The following is a 6,163-nucleotide window of genomic DNA, read 5'->3' as shown; positions in this document are numbered from 1 at the left end:
GGCGGGGTCCCTGGTGAGGGTTCCATCCTCAACCCTGTGTCCACGAACCTAAATGAGGACAGATTTCTATTTTCACACCCATAAAGTTGCCTTTTGGCCCACCACGCCCCCCGCACCCTGTGCCCATAAAAAGTTGAGACCCCAGCGGGCACACACACAAGCAGCTGGACATTGAGAGAAGCAGAAGACAGACACCAGCAGACACCACTGGGCCATTGATGGCGGAACAATTCAATACCCAGGGGAATTCAGGCAGGGGAGGTTGGAGGAGAGCCTGGCTGCCGGACAGCTCAAGTCCAGGGGAAGACCACCTTCCCACTCCATCCTTTTTCTGGCTCCCTCCCCAGCTCACTGAGAGCTACTTCCACCACTCAATAAAACCTTGTTCTCCTTCTCCAAATCCACATGTGATCTGATTTTTCCCGGACGCTAGGGCAAGAACCCAGGATACAGAAAGCCGTCTGTTTTTGCGATAAGGCAAAGGGTCTAACTGAGCTGATTAACACAAGCCACCAGCAGATGGCAAAGCTGAAAGGACACACTGTAACACACACCCACTGGGGCTTCGTGAGCTGTCAACACTCAACCCTGGACTCTGCTGTGGGGTTGGAGCCCAAAAAATGCTCCCCATGACCTGCCACCTGCATGCTCCCCCTACAGTTTGAGAAGTGGGGCACCAAAGAAGCAAGCCACACCCCTGTCACACACCCTGAGAAGGGGATAAAGGAACTCCTCCTGTTTCACATATAGTACATACAGTACACATCTCTGTATTATATTTTAATTACATACATTAATCATAATTTTAACTCTTAGTAACATTAATTTCCAGTGAACCGTCAAGGAAGTAATCAATTTTGAACTGTTTTATATCAGTATTTGTAGATGAAGGCCATCTCCTAATTTTTAGAAAGATAGGTTTCCTCAATTTTTCATGTTTCTTTTATTTATTTATTTGTTTATTTAGAGGCAGAGTCTTGCTCTGTTGTCCAGACTGGAGTGCAGTGGCATGATCTCAGCTCACTGTAACCTCTGCCTCCTGGGTTCTAGTGATTCTCCTGTCTCAGCTGGAATTACAGGTGCATGCCACCATGCCCTGCTAATTTTTGTACTTTTAGCAGAGACGGGGTTTTGCCATGTTGGCCAGGCTTGTCTCAAACTCCTGACCTCAGCTGATCTGCCCACCTCAGCCTCTCAAAGTGCTAGGGTTATAGGCATAAGTCACCACACCCAGCCGGATTTTTATGTTTCTTAACAGATCCAACTATATTTAACTTCTATGTATTTAACTTCTACAAAAACAAGATGCTGAAGTATGTAAACTAAAGTTATGCTTAATAATAAATGTTTCAGTATTTTAACTTACTTAGAAATGATTCAGACATTGAATGGCTTTCAATTAATTAATTTAACATGATTTTAACATTTTAAGCTGCTGAAAAAGATTTTTGAAACTATGATAAATTAATTTATAAATTTTTCTGCGATTCACATTCACCTAAATTACTCATTCATTACCATTATGCTTGAATTGCTTATTAAACAAAGCTAGCCATTGAAGAAGTGTAACTGCTCTCTACAGGTTCACGTTGCCCACTGCCTAGGCAGAGCCAATTTATAAAGACAGGAGAATTGCAATGGAGAAAGAGTAATTCATGCAGAGCTGGCTTTGGGAAAGATGGAGTTTTATTATTACTCAAATCAGTCTTCCTGAGCATTCAGGAGTCAGAGTTTTTAAGAATAATTTGGTGGGTAGGGGCTCGGAAAGTGGGGAGTGCTGAGTGGTCAGGTTAGAGATGGAATCATAGGGAGGTCAAGTGAGTTTTCTTGCTTGTTGTCTTCTTTTCCTGGATGGGATCACAAAACTGGTACAACCAGATTACCAGTCTGGGTGCTGTCAGTTGATCCATGGAGTACAGGGTCTGCAAAATGTCTCAAGCACTGATCTTAGGTTCTACAGTAGTTACACTTTCCCCAGGAGCAATTTGGGGAGGTTAAGAATCTTGCAGCTGGAGGCTACATGGCCACTAAACCATAATTTCTAATCCTGTAGCTAATTTACTAGTCCTATAAAGGCAGACTGGTTCCCAGGCAAGAAGGGTTTTTTTCTGTTTGTTTGTTTTATTTTTGTGCTCCCTCTGTGACTCTAGCCAAAGATTTTTTCCTTTCTTTTTTTTTTTTTTTTTTTTAAAGAAGGTTTTTTTTTTTTTTTTTTTTTTTTTTTTTTTTTTTTTTAAGAAGTTTTTTTTTTTTTTTTTTTTTTTTTTTTTTTTTCTTTCTTTTTTTTTTTTTGTTAATTTTTTTTTCTTTTTTTTTTTTTTTTTTTTTTTGAAGAAGGGTTTTTTCTTGTTTGTTTTGTTTTGTTTTGTTTTTCCAGAAAAGGATTATTATCAATTTTGTTTCAGAGTTAAACTATAAACTAAATTCCTTCCCAAGGTTAGTTCGCCTATGCCCAGGAATGAAAAAGGACAGCTTAAAGGTTAGAAGCAAGATGGACTCAGTTAGGTCTGATCTCTTTCACTGTCATAATTTCCTTGGTTATAATTTTTGCAAAGTCAGTTTCAGAAGTTCAGAAGGTATGACCCCAAAATATGTTGCTTTTGTATACTATTGCTACTAACAGGTATGCAAAGCAAGGTTTTAAAAATTCTCCTTATTTGTCTAAAGATAGATTTTTCCAAAGGAATCCAAATGCCATCAATCCTGTTGTTACAGGAAAGGGGCCCCGATCCAGACCCCAAGAGAGGGTGCTTGGCTCTCGGACAAGAATGAATTCAGGGTGAGTCCGTAGACTAAAGTGAAAGCAAGTTTATTAGGAAAACAAAGGAACAAAAGAATGGCTACTCCATTCAGTGCACGTTTTTGTGGTTATTTCCTGATTATATATGCTAAATAAGGGGTGGATTATTCACGTCGGCCCTTAACTTCCTGCTGTTGCCTCGGCATTTCATCGCCATCTTGGTGTTGGTGAGTTTTAGCTGGCTTCTTTACTGCAACCTGTTTTATCAGCAAGGTCTTTATGACCTGTATCTTCTGCCGACCTCCTATCTCATCCCGTAACTTAGAATGCCTTAACTGTCTGGGAATGCAGCCCAGTAAGTTTCAGTCTCATTTTGCCCAGCCCCTATTCAAGATGGAGTTGCTCTGGTTCAAATGCCTCTGACGTTCTCCCCTAGGGAGTTCCAGAAACCGGGGAAGATGGACTATTATCACTGGAGAGGAGGTTGCATCACACCAAGACAGACCTTGTCACAAACCATGACTCATTTTTCTAAGGGCCCATTCATCTTTCCCCGCAGCCATTCCGTACTTCAGGCCTAAATAACACCATTTGCCCAAACCGAGGAAGGAAGGTATAAGTAAAGTTCCAGCTAAGACAAGATGACCAGGAAAAGCGCCTTAAACAAAGGTAAGCCTTGTTAGATAAATTTAAATCAATGCCTTTTCAATTTAAAGAGTTTCCAGAGGCTTAGCTCTGTCTCTTTCCGTTGCACAGAGGTAGACACTCTTACAAATAGAGATTTTCTTCACAGATGTGATTTTCTTTTATAAAAGGGTTTCAAAATAGCCAGATAGATGCCAGAAAGGATTTAGTTCAATAGGTGGTCTTTTTAACTTAGCTTCTGTTGCTTAGCTAAATTACTGAGTTTAGAGTGGAGCCCATTAATGAAGAGGACAGAGAAAGTGTTCTCTATGCCTGGACTCAGCCCGGATAGCTTTGAAAAACAGAAATAAGCCTACTTTACCTGAGGTCCTACCTTTTACAAGCACTTTATTCAGCTTACTTTCCACCGTGAGGCAGGATAGTAACTAAGCCAAAATGTTAACAAATTCTATTTACCTTATCAGTTAGTCATTTGAGATCTTTAGTTGCCTATTGTAAAGAGCCTTTAAAAGAGGCAATGAAAATGTTGAAATTTTTTTTAGAAGCTTCTGCACATCAATAGGCATCCCGGGTGAACCTAATTCAGGAGCCCTCATTTTTAAATGCAGTTCTTAAAGTGCAGTGTTGTTCATTTGAATGTTCCACCATAATTTTAAATCATCTTTAGTAAGATTCCTTCATTTTTGCAAGCATTTGCTGCTGCCTAATACTTATATACTATGTATACATAAAGGTAGGCATACCAGTACGGTGGAGTACTCGCTCTGTGGCCAAGGCTGTCAGGCAGTGGTGCGATCTCAGTTTTGAAATACTCAGTTCTTCAAAAATTAAGGATCCCATTTTTTATTTTATTTTTTTAAGAGAGGGGGTTTCACCATGTTGGCCAAGATGGTCTTAATCTCTTGACCTCGTGATCCACCCACCTCGGCCTCCCAAAGTGCTAGGATTATAGGCGTGAGCCACTGCGCCCGGCCAAGCATCCTATTTTTATGTTGATTCCTGGCTTTGGCTCTAACATCCCCTTGGCCAAGTTAGCCCATGATTTTTCCCTACCCAAGAGTGTAAGAAAAAGAAACAAAGAACACAAAATCTGTGCAAATTCCCAAAATTTGTTAGAGTTCATACCCACCGCACTAATTGCCATTTATTGCCAGTTTCCGTCGACCCAGTCAGACATCTGAGGGCTCTAACCCGATCCAGTCCAGTTAATTATCAAATCTGATTTGATCCTGGACCAAGTCCAGTTTTTGTTGTGACTTCTGAACCAAATCCAGATTTAAAAAACTTGCTCAAACTCAGATAGCACAAAACACATCTGTGGTACTTCAGAATCTAAGACAGAACTGGTCCAGGATCCCCAGTTGCTGCGAGAGCAATGGACGCCACGGGCCCCGTGGGCACCTTGCTTGGTCTCTCCATCCTCCTGGGAGCAATTAGAAGCTCTACTTTGTGGGGGATTTTGTTTGTTGTTTTTCTATTTTTGAGACAGGGTCTCATTCTGTTGTCCAGGCTGGAGTACAGTGGTGCAGTCACGGCTCACAACTGCCTTGAACTTCTGGGATCAGGTGATCCTCTCACCTCAGCCTCCCTAGTAGCTAGGACTACAGGCACGTGCTACCACACCCAGCTAATTTTCTACTTTGTCTTTTTTTTTTTCTTTGATCTTGTCCCCATTTTGAAAAACTTACTATAATTTTCTACTTTGGATCCACTTCTGATGCCATCAATTAAAAGAAAAACTTTAGACAAATTGCATTTAACAAAGTTTAATTGAGTAAATAAAGATTCTCAGCAGAGCATGGTGGCTCATGCCTGTAATATCAGTACTTTGGGAGGCCGAGGCAGGCGGATCATGAGGTCAGGAGTTTGAGACCAGCCTGGCTAACAAAGTGAAACCCTGTCTCTACTAAAAATACAAAAAAAATAGCTGGGCGTGGTGGCAAGTGCCTGTAGTCCTAGCTACTTGGGAGGGTGGGGGGGTGGGGGGCGCTGAGGCAGGAGAATCGCTTGAACCCAGGAGGCAGAGGTTGCAGTGAGCAGAGATTGCACCACTGCATTCCAGCCTGGATGACAGTGCGAGACTCTGTCTCAAAAAAAACAACAACAAAAAAATTCTTGAATCAAACAGTCCCCAAACCCAAACAGACTCAGAGTGGCTCTAGGGCTGCCACATGGTCAGGCAATATTTATGGACAGAAAAAGGAAAGGGACCTGTGGAAAACATAAGTGACGTACAGAAACGGCTGGATTGGCTACAGCTGGGCATTTGCCTTATTTGAACCTGGTGTGAACAGTTGGTGGACTGTGGTTAACTGAAATTTGGCTGCTGTGATTGGCTGAGACTCAGTTACCAGTCTGTTTATGCCTCAAATTAGGTTACAGTTCACTGTGTATGGAGAAACCTTTAGGGCAGACTTAAAATATATACAGAGGCAGCTTTAGGCCAGACATCTTCTAGACCATTTTCAACAAAATTTGTGAATGATCCATGGTGTAGCCTCTTTCTTTTGTTCAATGTGTCTGTAAAGGGAAATGTTTTCTCAGCTCCATCATTCTACTCTTAGCTTCCCTGAATAGTTTAACTGGTGGAAATGACAGCAATACTCAAAGCCCTTAAACTAAGCAGAACTTGCACTATCAATTCCAGTCTGCTCTGAAAAAATTCATATATGGCGAAGGCTTTTTCTGCAAATGTGGAAAAGCTTACCTTGATGCTAAGTTGCCAGGAAAATCATGTATAAATCAATGTGACTTCCATGTTACATGAGTATCACTCAT

At 41.3% G+C, this 6,163-nt stretch overlaps 1 pseudogene; it reads right to left on the bottom strand.

Moving 5' to 3' along the window:
• Positions 1-3,303, bottom strand: part of LOC119471269 — a 12,121-nt pseudogene extending 8,818 nt beyond the window's left edge.
• Positions 3,304-6,163: the final 2,860 nt, after the last annotated feature.

The sequence above is a fragment of the Cebus imitator genome, unplaced genomic scaffold, assembly GCF_001604975.1.
Source record: "Cebus imitator isolate Cc_AM_T3 unplaced genomic scaffold, Cebus_imitator-1.0 Scaffold54, whole genome shotgun sequence".
Taxonomy (NCBI): Eukaryota; Metazoa; Chordata; class Mammalia; order Primates; family Cebidae; genus Cebus; species Cebus imitator.
Note: the sequence above shows the minus strand (reverse complement) of the source record. Positions and strands in the feature narration are given on the sequence as shown.